This window comes from Heterocephalus glaber, unplaced genomic scaffold, assembly GCF_053883595.1.
Source record: "Heterocephalus glaber isolate CG9 unplaced genomic scaffold, H.glaber_assembly_v1.0 deba00000006, whole genome shotgun sequence".
In the NCBI taxonomy this organism is placed as follows: domain Eukaryota; kingdom Metazoa; phylum Chordata; class Mammalia; order Rodentia; family Bathyergidae; genus Heterocephalus; species Heterocephalus glaber.
The window spans coordinates 926,333-944,027 of record NW_028258136.1 but is presented as its reverse complement, the minus strand read 5'-3'; the positions used below and the strand labels follow the sequence as shown (position 1 = coordinate 944,027).

Genomic DNA, 17,695 nt, shown 5'->3' with positions numbered 1-17,695 from the left:
CTAGATTTGGTTAGCTGCAGAGTAAAAGGGTGCAAACAGAGTTATTCACAATGTAAAAGGAGATATGTGAACAACTGAAGTTATAAAAAGAAAAACAGAGCCTTGAATGTGCCTACTTTTTATTACCTGCCAACCGCAGTGTTATTGCCCCCACATCACGTGAATAAGGATTCAAAAGCTTCATTGTAACAAATTAAAATGGAGATTTGGTATATCCGTTTCCCATCAAGCCCTAACTTTAGAGCCAGACTAATTATAGTCAAGGATATTTCAACTGGTCCGGCAGTCAGAATATGTATTATGTTTCTACTGTTTTTCTTTTTCAATGACCTGGTAATGAAGACTAGGGCAGGCTGAAAAGAGGCCACCCAAAGACACTAGGTCCTAATCCCTAGATTTTGTAAATATTATAAGGATAAAGGAGCTTTTCAGGTGTGGTTAATTTAAGGAAACTGAAATGAAGAGATAAACCTGGATTATCCAAATAGACAATAAACGCCCTTATAAGGGAGAGGTAGAGAGAGAGTCAACATACGGAAGGAGAAGGTGACATAAGGATGTAGGCAGAAATTGGTATGTTGTGGCTACAAGTGAAGGAATGTCAGGAGACACGAAAAACTGGAAAAGTCAAGAAATAAATTTTCCTCTAAAACCTACGGAGGGATCATGGCCTTGTTGACATCTTGATTTTGATTCAATGAAACTAATTTTGGACTTCTCAACTCCAGAACTGTGAAATGATATTTTCTGTCATTTTAAGCCTTTACAGTTCAGGTAACTGGCTTATAGCAGCTATCAGAAAAAAACTTAAAACAAGAACCAAAGTTAGTATTAATAAGCATCAAATAAAAACATAGAAAGCAGAAGGATATTACTATTATAAAATTATGTGATAATATGAATAAGTATATAAGTACACTTATTGTAAGATAATGATCATGACAAATGTGTATGAGACTGTATGGTATATATATGCATTTGCATGTGCGCATACATATTTATATGTATATATATATATTTATATGTATGTACATTTGTGAGCTGGGCATGGTCACATGTGTAATCCCAACACTCTTGGAGGCTGAGGCAGGATGACCAAAAGTTCAAACCAGGGCTGGGGATTTAGCTGAGTGGCACAGCGCCTGCCTGGCAAGCACAAGGTCCTGAGTTGGATCCCTGCTGCCAAAAAAAAAAAAAAAAAAAAAGGGCTGGGGATGGTACTCAGTATAAAGGCTCTAGGTCAGTGGTAGTGAACCTATAACACATATGCTGCAGCAGGCATGCAGAGCCCTCTCTGTCAGCACACGAGCCAAGTCGCCCCAGCAGCCAAGCATCAGATAACAGTGCACACAGGGGCCATGTGCATGCTTGGAAAGGAGTAGTGGTGCCAGGTGATGAGGTCACAAGCCACGACTTATTAATCTGAGGCTTCACATGGCTGGTCAGTGCACTGCCAAGGTTATATATATACATTTATATATATATTTGCTTGCACTGGCACTATGTTTTAATACATTTGTTTTTATTAACAAGATTTTAGCTTTGAGTTTTCTTATGAAAAACTGAAATTTAATATCTATGATTTAGCAAAGAGTTGTTTTAATTAAGAGAATGAGATTCTTTTAATGTCGTACTGTCCCCTTGGCATATTTGGATCTGCAGATCTACAGCATCGTATTTTGTTGTTTGTGAAGAATTTATAAAGACAAGAGTGAGGATATATATATATAAAAATATATAAGTATATATATAAGTATATATATAAATATATATATAAGTATATATAAATATATATAAATATATATAAATATATATATATATAAATATAAATATATATAAATATAAATATATATAAATATATATTTATATATATATAAATATATATAAATATATTTGTTTAGGCTGGCTATGATTTTAGCAGAAGCCCCCACAAGGTAGGAAATATACTCAGATGTCTTTTTCAGAGCTGGCCAAAAGATGGTGGTCAGTGAAACACTGTTCCCTTACGCTGGTGGTCATAAAATACAAGAGGAACCTCAGCTGAGAATCACTACCATAGATTATTGATTCAGGGAATATCCAATTCTTTATGTTAACTGGTATGGAGATAGATTTGTACTGATTGCTTCACTTTTTTAAAATTTTGTGTTTTTGTAGACTCCAAGTCTTGAACACTAAAAAAAGGACTACAGCAAAAAAAAAGCAAAACTGAAAACAGACAGTGGGAGATCATTCCAAGAGGCCTGGACAGAGTCATTTGGAGTGACTGAACGCAATGGAAAAGTGTTATGTATTCTGTGTAGTGAAGGTGTTGTGTGTCACACATCAAGTGTCAGCATTTTGACACCAACTACAAAAGTGTTGAACTTGGTAAAGCTGAAAGGAAAGAGTTTCTTGAGGGGAAATTGAGGAAATATCATTACCACTACATTAGTGGGGTTTTTTTTTGGGGGGGGGTGCTGTTTTTTGAGAAGGGTCTTACTATTAGTTCAAGTTGGCCTTGAACTCACTATGTAGCCTAGGCTGGCCTTAAACTCAAGGTGATCCTCCTGCCTCAGCCTCCCCAGTGCCAGGATCACAGGCATGCACCACCACACCCGGCTAATTTTTGCAACTATCTTTCTAAAACAAATCATTTGACTGCTGCCAGATTTCAAATTTCACTATGCATAGCAAAACACGATATGCCTCTCTCTCTGATGGGGATTTTATCAAAAGGCCCATGTTGTCTGGGAATAATTCCCTTTGTCATGATTTCCCAAACAAGGATAAAATTATGTAACAGAGATGCCACTTAGCAGAAATACTGCTAAAGAATCCTGCGCATGGCAAGTGATGTTAGTCAGCAGTTCACTACTGACTTACAAAAGGCAGCCAGTTGTTACTCCATGTGATTACATGAAAGCACAGATATAAGTAACATACAAGGCTAGCAGCAATTCTGTATTATACTGTTAGTGACATCATGAGAGAAAAACTGGTGAAACTAGTGTCTTTGCATGGAAGAACACAAGGGATAGATATTTACAATGCTGTATGGTGGCTTTTTTTGTCACAATACATTGATCAGAAAAAGTGGTTTCAATTACTAGTGATGGGCACCATTCATGGTGGGGGCAACATCTATTTTCATTTAGTTCTTTGTTAAAGAAGCATTGCTTCTCCCTATTGCATCAAGAAGCTCTTTGTGCCAGGGAAAGCAGCAAAAAATTAATGATGTCCTCAAAGATGTCACAAAAATGGTGAATTATATCATGGCTTGTGCTCTTAATTTTTGACAGTTTTAAGCACTTCTTGATGAGGTTCAGGCACAGTATAATACTTTACTTGTACAATAATGTCTGGTGGCTGAGCAGAGAATGAGTCTTAGATTTGTAGCTGCTTGGATGAAATTAGGCTGTTTATGAAAGAAAAAAGGAAGGAATATCCACAGCTCATTGATGTGTCCTGGCTTAATAATCTCATGTTTTTTACAGATTTTACCCTACACTTCAATGTACTGATCAAAAAACTACAAAGTATAGGAAAAACAACAGAAAGAATGCTTTATGATATCAAAACACTTGAGAGAAAACTGCACGTTTTTGAAAGAGATCTTGAAAGTGGATAGCTGAAATATTTTCCAAATCTAAAGATGCATTTAGAAAATTCTACGGCATTTGCAGACAATCCTGCATGCAATCAGGATATCTACAAGGAATTTTCTAGCATTGTAACAGCTGGAAAGAATTTTAGGGACAGATTTTTACAGTTTCATAAGATGGAAACAACCCTATGTTTTCTTACTCTTCCAGATAAAGCTAAATTTGAAGAACTTGATCTTTCCTGCTTACACTGGTTAGATTTTGGAAATCTGGAAATGGAGCTGTTAAAATTTCAAGAAAGCTATACCTGGAAAAATAAATTCTGTGACCTGCATGCAACACTTGAGAAGACAGTGTGAAGGAATGACATAGGACAGCACAGTTGGTAGTTCTGAAAATGAAATCCTTAAATTGGGGAATTCTTTGCCAAATAATTTTAAGTCAATGAAAGCACTTGGAATTGCTTTTCTTACTTTGTTTGGATCATCTTATGTTTGTGAGCAGCTATTTTCAGCTTTGAATTATATCAAATCTGATACAAAAGAGACCAATTGATAACTTTAGTGCTCTATGTGTTGCTCTCAAACTAGTAAAGTATGAATCAAAGTTTGACAAATTATCAGCATGCACACAACAGCAAAGATCATATTAACTGTGCAAAAGCACACCAAATGCAAACTTTTACTTTTCAATAAAAAGCTGTTTGTATCACTGAAAGCTCTGTTATTGTATTTTTTCTTTTAAGACAAAAGATGTTTATGTATGAGTTGCTTTCCTAAATTAAAACCTGTTTTCCAGTTTAATTGCAGTGTTGGCACTTTGCAATACATAAGTGGGTTTTGGGTTGCAGTCTGGGCACTTGGTCTCTAAACGGTTTGCTATCACTGCTCAGGTACAATCATGGGTATCTCAAAAAAAGTACTTTATAAATGTGTGTGTTATATGTGTAAGAATATTCAAAATATAAAATTTTATCAAATCTTTTTATACTATACTTTTTATACTTAGACATTCTCTTTCTTTCTTTCTTCTTTTTTTTTTTTTGAGATAGGGTCTCAATCCTCCTGCTTCCTGAGTGCTGAGATTATTTGGTTTAGATATTCTTTTATAGCTGTTAATCATTATTACTAAAACCCTGACCAAGACTTAAAAATTCCCTGATGAAAACGAATTACTAATAGTTGCATAGAAAACCTAGGAAATGAAAAATAATTATGTACATGTATCAACTCATGAGGAATGTAATAATTATATATGACAAACATGTACTAGTAAAAATAAAAATTAAAAGAGAAAAGTCAAATAACTCTGGATAAAACAAAAACCCATACCTAGAAGGAAAAGTAACCACAATTCAATACTTAGTTTGGCTGTAATAATTTTTTACATAGTCATAACAATGTAAATTATGGATATCAATCTAAGCAAAATTCTAACTACAAAGAGAGGGTGAGGGTTAAAAAAGAGATACATATAGGATAACAAAAGTGAAATGAAATAGGGCTACATCCTTATCTAGTGGCACATCAATAAAAATCCTTAAATTTTAAAAATCTAGAAGGAGCACTATAAGCATATTACTTAGAAATATGAATGTTAATAACAAAAGATAAAACTATAGAAAGTTCAAACACTCTTTTGAGGAGGGAGAAATAAAGGAGTTTGCAAAGCACTTCTGTTTTTAAATTATAAACATTGTACACATGTACTTATTTGTTTTTGTTTTTGTTTTTTGGTACTGGGGATCGAACTTGGGACCTTGCACTTGCGAGGCAGGTGGCGGAACCACTGAGCTAAATCCCCGGCCCCCTGTTTTTTAAATTTTTATTAGTACATGTTTGTAATACATAATAATTACATTCATCACACAGAAGGTACATGTACATAATACATTTCAATTCTTTTTCCCCCTTCCCACCCTATACACATCTATTTATGTGTTTAAAGTATGTACATATATAATCTTGATAAAAATAGAAATGTAAAAAAGAAAACAATCCTTGACAATTTCCCTCACAAAGCCACCTCTTCATATACAACAGAAGTATATGGATATATCTTGGGCTCTCATATTGCATATGTAAATACACATACTATTTCAGACTTCAAGAATATCTTAAGAGAAACAGGCCTAGATTTTCTTCTATCCAGGAGAATAACCATTGCTCACAAACCTTCACTCACACTGACCCTGAGAGATGATATCTCAGATGTAACAGATAATCAATCACAATGTCTTCTAAAGAAAACTGCCACTCCCACAATCCTAATAAAGGAACACCCTTTGGCAGTCTACTCCCTAGAGTTGGCTGATTAGAACAGGGGCTGCCTAAAAGTATTATCAAATAAATACAAATCTTGATACAATGTTTTCTACATGCAACAATGACATAAAGGCCTATCATAACAATTAACAAAAACAGACACATATTAAAATCCAAAAGTAAATATGATCACATTAAAAATATTTTAGCTGAGTGTGGTGGCACATATCTGTAATCCCAACATTTAGGAATCTGAGGCCAAAGAATCCTTGTGAGTTCAAGGCCAGCCTGGGCTACATGGCAAAACCCTATCTTAAAAAACCAAAAACACAATAAAACTTGACATATATAAATATCTATAATAACACTACTCATTGTTCATGTATCATCAATTCTTTTTAATTTGTTCATGTAATTTTAATTAGGGATAAAAAAGGTGGAGTTTATACCTAACTATATAAATGAAATAATAATATAATAATAAATTATTATTAATAAATAATAATAATACTTTTCCTAAGTAGCATAATAGGAAAAGGCTACAGAAAAGACCTAACGTTTATAGAATGTCCCATACTCTAGCGCCATGGTGGTCTAATACCATTTGTGTAATGCAATAAAGATGTACCTAAACTGGAAACAGTGGCATAGGCCTGTAATCCCAGCTACTCGGAAGGATGAGCCAGAAGAACAATGATTCCCCAAAAATAAGACCTTTCTGGAAAATAATCAGCCTTGAAAATTAGAGATCAAAAAGCCCACCCCTGTTGTCATATAGGTAGGTTTTCAAGCTAGGAATATACTTTCTTTAATAGGTGTTATTCAAATTTTATATTTCCTCAAGAATCAGTTTCATTAATTTGTCTTCCAAGGTACTTCTTACAAGTTGTCAAATTTATTTCAAAAACCTATTTCTGTAATATGCTTTCTATATCCTTTTAAATTCTGTAAAATCTGTGGTCATGTCCTCTAAATCTTGATATTGTAATTTTAAAAATATATAATTGATACTGTGTAATAGGAAGAAAAGGTCTAAAGGAATAGGGGAAGTGGGAAGGGTAGGGGAAAGGAAAGAAGGGAAAAGAAAAAATATGAGAAAAGGAAAAAAAATGGAAATAGTCTTTGTAAATAGGGAAGGATGGAGAGGGTGAAGGGAGGGCAAGGGAAGGGGAAAAAAATAAGAACCAAGATACATCATGTAAAGGTACAAGATCCCAATGATGAATGTAACTGAATTTTATACCGAAAATGTACCAATAAACTTAATGGGAAAAAAAAAAGCCAGCCCCATTCAGCGTATCCTTGCCTTACCTACCATCACTATTCTTTTGCTTGATGGCTACTCAGTTTTAGCACTAGAAGACTCATATTCTGAGAAACACCTCCATCTTGGGCAAATGGAAGCCTGGACACCCTATGAGAACAACTGAATCTATTCAGTTAATATTTAAATACTAGCATAAAGATCAAAGATTCGATGTTGTTACCACCACTGAGGCTACTATATATCTAGAAAAACTTTCAAGTTGCAGACTCTTTAAAGGGAATTAGGATTTGCATGAGATTTTGATTCTGCCTTTATTAACCCATGTATATTCTTAAACTTTCCCACTGTTTGCATTAGCCTGAAGTCTTGTAGCCAAAAAAGCTATCTATAATGGAAGGTTTTTTTCAATGGGAGATTATAGGGAATTTAGCAAGTTATTTTACATCACTTACACCTTTACTTAACTACAAAAAGTAGTTATTTCCATGCTATTAAAAAGCTGCAGGAGGCCAATGACAATCTTGCTCTTGCCCCTGACCAGAGTCACCGGTCGGGGTCACAGGGATGCTAGAACTGCCTCCTGGACCTTTGTTGACCATGCTGTCCCAGGTGTTATTTTCTGCTGCCGCTACAGCGGCCCCTTCTCTGAAGAACGTAGCCCTCCTAGGACCAGGGGTCTTGCAGGCAACAAGGATTTTTCACACAGGGCAGCCAAGACTTGCTCCTCTACCACCTCTTCCTGAATATGGCAGAAAAGTTCATCATGAGTTGATTCCTGAGGAATTCTTCCAGTTCCTTTATCCTAAAACTGGTGTAACAGGACCCTACATGCTTGGAACTGGGCTTATCTTATATTTTCTGTCCAAAGAAATATAAGTGATTACCCCAGAGACCATCTCTTCCATATCTGTAATAGGACTGCCTATGCAATTAAAAAATATGGTGCCTCTTTTGCAGAATTTGTTGATAAACTCAATGAGGAAAAAATTGTCCAACTAGAAGGGTCAAAGCAAGCTTCCATGAAACAAATCCAGGATGCAAGTGATTTGGAGAAGTCACAGCTGGCACTTGCTCAGAAGCGCCATTACCTTTTTGATGTCCAGAGGAATAATATTGCTATGGCCTTGGAGGTTACTTACTGGGAATGGCTACATAGAGTATACAAGGAGACAGAGAATTGCCTGGACTATCATATGTCTGTGCAGAATATGATGCATCGAAAGGAACAAGAGCACATGATAAACTGGGTGGAGAAGCAAGTGGTGCAGAGCATCTCTGCACAGCAGGAAAAAGAGACAATTGCCAAGTGCACTGCAGATCTAAAGCTGCTTGCAAAGAAGGCTCAAGCACAGCCCATTATGTAAATGTATCTATCCCAATTGAGACAGCCAGAAACAGTTGACTAAATGGAAACTAGTCTATGTGACAAAAACTTCCCATACTGCTGTCTACTGAAATTAGTTTACTTTTCCTAAAAAAGAAAAGCTTGGGGTTTCATTTAGTGAGAACTAAATCTATTGGTCAGTCCAATGTTTCTCATCATTACTCTGCATCTTGAGTTGTTCTGTGATCACTTTTGAATAAGCAAATTGTTTTTAATAAAACTTATTACCTGACTAAAAAAAAAAAAAGCTGCAGGATTAGGGATGTAAATCAATAGTAGAGTGTTGCCTACCATGTGTGAGGTCCTGGGTTCAATCCTCAGTACTGGAAAAAAATAGTACAAAGGGCTAGAAAATTGACATTGTAATGAGAGAATAAAAATAAAGTAGTAAAAGGTTTAATGAGAAACAAAAATAAACCATACTAGAAAGAAACGGTGGTGAACTAAAAATCTATATATTAAAAAATAACTATATGGTAAGAATAAAGCAAATTTAAGTTGTTCTTCAATAACTGCCCAAATGGGGTAATCAAGAGCACCATAGAAACTCAATTCCTAAAGATAAATGTCTTCCTAACAAAAGAAAGAGCTGTTTCGATTTTATATGGCCATAAAACTGAAATTTCTATGATTCTAGTTTCTAACTTCAGGTACCTAATCTTGTTTGATCTTTGAGCCAGTAGATACCATGTATTTTATATGACCATAAATCTGAAATTTTTTTCCATGATTCTAGTTCCTAAATGTAGGTGCTTAATCTTATTTGATCTCTGAACCAATAGGTAATACCAAGTACTTTTTAAGTAGAGGGTTAGGTAGGGGTACAGAGTAAGAGCAATCCGAGACAAATCACATTTGAAACACAGTATTGTGTTCAGTGCTTGAAAAAAAAATTGAAAAACTAAACATCATTTAGAAGAAATCAACTAAGGAATTAGGAATGTAGAAATCCAAAAACAGAAAAATGATTAACTGTAACTAAAGACCTGAACTGCTCTTAGAAGATATTTTAGTTTTTAATTACTTCAGAAGGCAAAACTAAAACCAACGGATAAAAATTATAGAGAGAAAAATTTTGACTCAATATATTGAAAAAATTGTCATCATAATTTCAAGTCTTCTAAAACATTCTCAAAAATCAGTAAAATGCCCAATACTATTACTGTTTAAGTAGAACACTAATATGTATCTTACATATACAACATATATAATAAATACATGCGCATAATATAAATATAATAAGTGTAAAAGAATTTTTCTTTTCAGTACTAGGGATTGAACCCAGAGCATTGCACTAAGTTACATCTCCAGCCCTTTTCATTTCATATTTTATTTTGAGACAGGGTCTCACTAAGTCACTAAGCTGACTGGGCTGGGTTTGATAAAAGAATGCTTTATATATAGAGAAAGGTCAGATCAGATTAGGTACCTTTCTTAAACATTCAATTAAAAGCTTAAATTCAAACATGTGGAAAATGTCAAACATGTACACAAGTAAACAGAATTGTGTGTGTCTCTCTGTGTGTATATATATGTGGTACTGGGCAGTGAACCAAGGGCTTCTGCACTGAGCTACATCCTGGATCCTTTTTTAAAATATTTCATTCTGAGACAGGGTCTTACTAAATTGCCCAGGCTGGCTGGGCATAGAAGGGCACTCCTATAATCCCAGCCCTTGGAAGGCTGAGGCAGGAGGATTGCCATGAATTTGAGGCAAGCCTGGGCTACACAGTGAGTTCAAGGCCAGCCTGAACTACGTAGCGAGACCCTGTCTCATAAAAACAAGGACACCTCCCAAATTTAAAGATCCAATCCAAAATTGGGCATCTGAAATGAACGGACATTTCTCAGACAAAGAAGTAGAAATAGCAAATAAATATATGAAAGAATATTCAACATCACTGGTCATTTGAGAGATGCAAATGAAAACAATGCTGAGATTCTACCTTATCCGAGAAAGAACGGCTATCATGAAATCAACCAATAACAAATGCTGGTGGGGCTGAAGGGAAAAAGGAACCTTCTCCACTGTTGGTGGGAGTGTAGACTGGTGCAACCACTATGGAAATCAGTATGGAGATACCTCAAAGAACTCGGATTAGAGGTCCCATTTGACCCAGCTATTCCCCTGCTGGATATCTTCCCCCCAAAATTAAAAGAATCATACCACAGCGAAATATGTGCACCCATGTTCATAGTGGCACAATTTGTAATAGCTAAAACTTGGAAACAGCCCAATTGCCCATCAACTGGAGACTGGATAAAGAAAATGTGTTGTTGTTTTTTTTCTAAAATGGAGTACTACTCAGCCATAAAGAATGAAAAATTAGAGACATTTATAGTTAAATGGATGCACATTGAAGCCATACTCTTAAGTGAAATAAATAGAACACATGTTGTTTCTCTGGTGTGAGAAGCTGAAAGTGTAAATAAGGATCAAAATGTGTAATAGATAGGACCAGGGATTTAGCTCAGTGTTGCCGCTGTCTGCTTCACAAGCTCAAGGTCCTGAGTTCAATCACCAGTAACAAAAAAAAGTATAATGGATAGTGTGAAATAGGAAGAAAAGGTGCAAAGGGGAAGGGGAAGTGGGAGGGTAGGGGATGGGAAAGAAGGTAATGGAATTAATATGAGAAAATGAAAAAACGGAAACAAAGTCTTTATAAACAGAGAGGGGTGGAGGAGTTGAAGGGAGGGTAGGGGAATGGGGGAAAAATAAGAATCAAGGCATATTATGTAAAGGTGCAAATCTCCAATAATGAATGTCACTATATTGTATGCCTAAAATGTACCGATAAAATTTTAAAAAAACAAAAAACAAGGACACCACACTGTGCCCAGCCCCTTGCAGGTGCAAGGAGGACAGAAGTGAATGCCCTGCACTCAACCCAGGAGGACCCCAGAAATACATGCCTTGCCCAAGTAAATGCAAAACCCACCGGAGCTCCACACCAACAACAGGAGGACCAGGGAACCTGGTGCCCCACACCTAGCCAATGCCTATGCCTGGCTAGGTTCTGTGCCAGACCCAGGAAGACCCAGGAACAGTACCCACACCTCCAGTCTCTGGGTTCTCCACAGCACAGGCAAGAGTTGACAACCAATAAACCAACCTGACTGAAAGAGACCAATGCTGAGGAGGAGAGTTTCACTTCAGGACTGACCCAGTCAAAAACAGACAACCAAAATGAACAGAAACTTCTCAGAATTACAAATGGCCAATAAATACATAAAAAAATGCTCACTGCTGACCATCAGAGAAATGCAAATTAAAACTACTCCAAGATACCTCCCTACCCCAAAAAGAATGGCTATCATCCAAAAATCTAACAATATCAAATGCTGGTGAGGATTTGGAAAAAAAGGAACTCTTTTCTTTCAAGGGAGAGCTGATCAAAAGAGGAAAAGAAGGACATTATATACATGCTATTGGTTAATGGAACTATTCAACAGGAAAAGATAACAATTATAAACATATGCACCAAATCACGGTGCACCCAACTTCATAAAACATAATCTAATGAACATAAAAGAACAATAAACATCAATACCATCATGGTGGGGCACCCACTATCACAAGTATACAGATCAACTAAACAAAAAATCAATAAAGAAATACAGAGTTGAACCAAACCTTTTAACAAATGGACTCAATAGATAAATACAGTGTTCCATCCAACACCAACAGAATACATTTTTTTTTACCTGCACATGGAACTTCAGACCACATATTAGTGAAAAAAGCATGCCCAAGGAAATGCAAAAGAAGCAAATTTTCACCATGCATATTATCACATCACAATGCAATTAAACTAGAAATCAACAGCAAAAGAACCACAGGAACTACCCAAACATATGGGAATTAAACAACACACTATTCAATAACCAATGCGTCACAGAGAAAGTTAAAGAAGAAATAAGACAATACTTAGAATTAAAGGATAATGTCAGTACAACATATCGGAATTTATGGGACATAATGAAAGCAGTCCTATAAGGGAAGTCTATAGTAGTAAACAAAAATAAAACAAGCTCAAATAAATAACCTAATGATGCATTTCAAGGTCTTAGAAAAACAAGAACAATCCAATCCCAGATCTTGTACAAGGAAAATAATTAAAAGATCAGAACAGACAAATAATAAAAAAAGAACCAATGAATTGAAGAGCTGGTTCTATGAAAGAAAAAAGAAAACAGACAAACAATTAGCCAATTTTACCAAAATAAGGAAAGAAAAGACACAAATTAATGCAATTAGAAATGAAAAAGGAAATAACAATGAACAATGTCAAAATCCAGAAAATTATTAGCAACTTCTTCACAAATATATATCCCAAACAATTGGAGAACTCAGAAATGTAGATATTTCTAGATACATATGAATTGCCAAAATTGAACCAAGAAGACTTAAAAATCTTGAACAATCCAATAATAGGCAATGAAATTGAAACAGTAATAGAAAAAAAATCTACAACTAAGAAAAGTCCAGGACCTAATGGAGTCACAGTTGAATTCTACAAGAACTTCAGGGAAGCTCTAACACCAATATTCCTCAAACTTTTTAATGAACTTGAGAGCCAAGGAGTATTTCCAAAATCATTTCCAGAAGTTAACATCATCTTGATCCCAAAACCAGACAAGGATCCAACCAAAACAGAAAACTATAGGCCAATTTTTCTAATGAACACAGATGCAAAAGTCCTTAACAAGACACTGACAAACAGAATGTGACAAATCATCAAAAAGATCATATACCATGACGAAGTAGGCTTCATTCAAGGCATGCAAGGATGGTTCAACACATACAAATCAAAAAATAAAATTCATCACACAAACAGAAGCAAAGACAAAAATCACACAATCATCTCAAAAGATGCAGGAAAAGCCTTTCACAAAATCCAACATGGGTTCATGATAAAAACCCTAAAGAAAATAAGTAGAGAAGCTTCTTATCTCAACATGATAAAAGCCATTTATGACCAAGCTACTGCTAACATCATATTAAATGGAGAAAGGCTGAAAGCATGATAAGGATGTCTATTATCACCACTCCTGTTCAACACTGTGCTCGAAACATTACCCAGAGCAATCAGGCAAGAGAAAGAAGTAAAAGGCATATGTAAAAGGCATATGTATAGGAAAGGACAAAGTCAAAACAACATTATTTGCAGATGACATGATCCTTTACTTACAAGACCCAAAAAACTCCAACAAAAGACTTTGAGAATTGATAACTAAATTCAGCAGCGTAGCAAAATACAAACTAAACACACAAACATGAATAGCATTTTTATACACTAATAATGAACTCATCAAAAAAGCAATTAGGAAAGCAATACCATTCATGATAGCAGCAAAAAAATTAAATACTTAGGTATTAATCTAAGGAAGTAAAGATCTCCACAATGAAAATTACATCAGACTGAAAAAGGAGATTGAAGAAAACATTAGAAAATGGAAAAATGTTCCTTGTTCCTAGATAGGCAGAACCAACATAATCAAAAGGGGTACACTTCTAATGCTGACATACAGATTCCATGCAAAGTACCACAGAGCTTCCTCACAGGGCAACAGAAAACAATCCTAAAATTTATGTGGAGACAGAAGAGACCCATAGTAGCCAAAGCAATCCTGTGTAACAAAAGCAAAGCAGGCAGCATCACAATCTCAGACTTGAACTGATACTATATAGCCACAGTGATTAAAAACAGCGTGGTACTGACACAAAAACAGTCATGTAGATCAATGAAATAGAATAGAACAAGCAGAAACAACCCCAGGCATATACAGCTATTTAATCTTTGACAAAAGAGCAAAAAACATACACTGGAAGAAAGATAGCCTCTTTAATAAATGATGTGGGAAAACTGAATATCCACATGCAGAAGACTAAGTCTAGACCCATATATCTTACCATGTACTAAACTAAAATCAAAATGGATCCAAGATCTAAATGTTAAAACAGAAACAATCTGCTAGAAGATAAAATAGGTACAACTCTTGAAGACACAGACATAGGCAAGGCCTTTCTGAACAGAACCTCAATGGCATAAAGAAATATTAATACTGAGAATCAGCAAATGGGATCATATAAATTAAAAACCTTCTGCACAGCAAATGAAACAAACCACAGAATGAAGAGACAATCTGTAGAATGGGAAAAAAAATTTTCCAGCTGTTCCACAGACAGATAAGTAACATTAAGGACATATAAAAAACTCCAAAAAATTAGACCTCCTCCCAAAATAAGACCCAGTCAAAAACAGGCAACCAAAATGAATAGAAACTTCTCAGAAGTACAAATGGCCAATAAATACATTAAAAAATGCTCACTGCTGACCATCAGAGAAATGCAAATTAAAACTACTCCAAGATACCTCCTTACCCCAGAAAGAATGGCTATCATTCAAAAATCTAACAATACCAAATGCTGGTGAGGTTTTGGAGAAAAAGGAACTCTACTACATTGTTGTTGGGAATATACACTAGCAACAACCACTTAAAAAGTTCAGGGAAGATTTAACACCAATATTCCAAAGGAACTTAAAAAACTTACATCTCCAAGATTCTATGTTTCTATAGGTCCAAAGCACAAGAAAACTAAAAAGTCCATTAACATTCATAAAGTGAATTCACCATTTACTCAACTAGTTGTAGATAAATTAAGGCAGTCAGCACCTTAATAATTTCATTGTCTAGTTTCATGGTGACATCTAGTGGATAAAAATGTGAATAGAAATGGCAAGATTAAAAAACATCTATTGTCACGGAGTTGTATAGGCAACAGTTCCCAGGCCCCCTAAAAAAACCCCAAAAAACCAAAAAACAGAATATAACATGTAAAGCATTTTTGTTTTGTGTGTGCATGCGTGTGTGACAGGTGGCATCACAGGTTAAACCCAGGGCCTTCACATTTAGCTACATCCCAGGATTTTCCTCCCTTTTCAAGACAGTCTCACTAAGTTGCTAAGTTGCCCAGGATGGGCTCAAACTTGGAATCTTCTTGCCTCACTTCCCACAGTGCTGGTGGTACAGGCCTATGCCACCACACCCCACGAATTTAATTTTTTAACCTCCTACCTATTTAATCTCATTTGGTTGTTCTCTTTTATAAACTATCAGTTAGAAAGTTTCCACCACTTATTTCCCAAATATACAAAGCTCATTGCAGATTCTATGCTTTTTAATCATTCCTATCTCAAAAATTTTCTTGCATTTATCAATTCAGTTTACCAATTCAAATTGTACAGTCCAATTCCATGTCTTCCATGAAATCTTCCCTATTATTCCCTCTGAATTTTAAAGTTTCTGAACTCCTATGGCACAATTTTATTGACAAATATGGGAAAAATGTTTATATTATTACCTAATAGACTTGAGGTCTGCAGTATTAGCTTTATATCTATCTGGGAATATAAACCCATGGGAAATTTTTACTAGTACCCCTACAAATGCTTAACAAATACAATGCTTAACAAATACAATGTATTCAAATACTGTTGACTGTTGCGTTCTGTGTATTTATTATGCAGATGAAGTCAAATCCTGACTACAGTGGGATTTATAGTACAAGGCAAGGACTGGGTCTATCTTAGCATTCTATCCCTTGTACTTTATGCAGTGCCTGGTCAAATAAATATTTGCTAAACAAACTGTTTATAATTTTAAAGAGAAAACAAAAAAGTTTATAAAAATTATTACACAGGAGTCACGAGGAAGACGCCGAATCACCCCACTGCAGACAGGCAGGTCTGCCCACACCCTACCGAGGTCCCCAGTCCCGCGGAACACACCGAATCAGCCCGCTGCAGACAGGCAGGTCTGTGCACGCCCTACCGAGGTCCTGAGTCACGCAGAAGACACCGAATCACCCCGCTGCAGACAGGCAGGTCTGCCCACACCCTGCCGAGGTCCCCAGTCGCGGAGAACACATGCCGAATCAGCCCGCTGCACACAGGCAGCCACCTGATTCCACATTACCAAGGCGCAGAGGACACCAGACCACCAGACCAACGTACTGAGTCCCACTGTTCCCGGTCCAGAGGTAGGGGCTTCTGAGCCGTCGTCCCACTGCTCCTGGTCCAGAGGAAGGGGCTTCCCGGTCACCATCCCTCCCACTGCTCCCAGCCCAGAGGAAAGGGCTTTTGGGCCACCTTCTGTCCCACTGCTCCTGGTCCTAGAGGAAGGGGTTTCCCGGCCACCATCCCTCCGGCTGCTCCCGGCCCACGGGAAAGGGCTTTTGGGTCACCATCCCTACCGCTGCTCCCGGCCCCTGTCCCACCTCACCCAGCTCAGAGGAGGTAATCCGTGCAGGCGCTAACAGCCCCCGCCCCAGTCAAAATAAGAAAACACATAAATAAGTCTCAAAACCAGACTTCCAGATCATCTACAGCAACCCCAAAGGGAAATGAGATGGAACACTCTGATACTCAACCACCTGGACCCACTGAACTGGCAACAAAAGGGGATCTGGAAAAAATGAAATCAGAAATAATTTCTCAGATAACAGGAGAAATTGGGCCCCTAGTGCAAGACATGATTAATAAATCTAGAGAGGAGCTCAGGAACATGATGCAATCCCAACATAAGAAACAAATGGAATCCATAAAACAGATGCAAATAGATTTCCAGGACATGAAAAACTCCACTGAAAGTCTACACAGCAGAATGAGCCAATGTGAGGGCAGAATTTCAGATATAGAAGATAAGATTGCAATTAGTGACCAGGAAAAGAAAAATTGCTTCAAAATTATAAGGGAACATGAGAAATCAATCCAGCAGCTGCTAGATGATGCAAAGAAGAATAACATAAGACTGATTGGGCTCAATGAAGAAACAGGAGAGAGTGCAGATGACATAAAAAACCTCTTCACAGAAATAATGGCAGAAAACTTCCCAAGCAGGGGGAAAGAGCTTGACATACAGATAAGTGAGGCATATAGGACTCCAAATAGCCTTGATCAAAAAAAATCTACACATAGGCATATAATTGTTAAGATTCCAGAAACACAACAGAAGAACGAAGTTCTACAAGCTGTCAGAGAAAAGAAACAAATCACATACAAAGGAAAGCCCATCAGAATCACAGCAGACTTCTCAACACAAACCATCAAGGCAAGAAGAGCTTGGAGTGACATATTCCAAGCCCTAAAAGAAAACAGCCTCCAACCCAGATTGATGTACCCTGCAAAACTAT

General features: G+C 36.5%; 1 protein-coding gene and 1 pseudogene across 19 annotated transcripts in view; one reads left to right on the top strand and one right to left on the bottom strand.

The window, feature by feature from the left end:
* Ccdc15 (coiled-coil domain containing 15) overlaps positions 1-17,695 on the bottom strand; it is a 128,737-nt gene that overhangs the window by 99,378 nt on the left and 11,664 nt on the right. The gene's annotated exons all lie outside the window — the stretch shown is intronic.
* Positions 7,611-8,536, top strand: LOC101726550 (ATP synthase peripheral stalk subunit b, mitochondrial pseudogene; annotated as a pseudogene).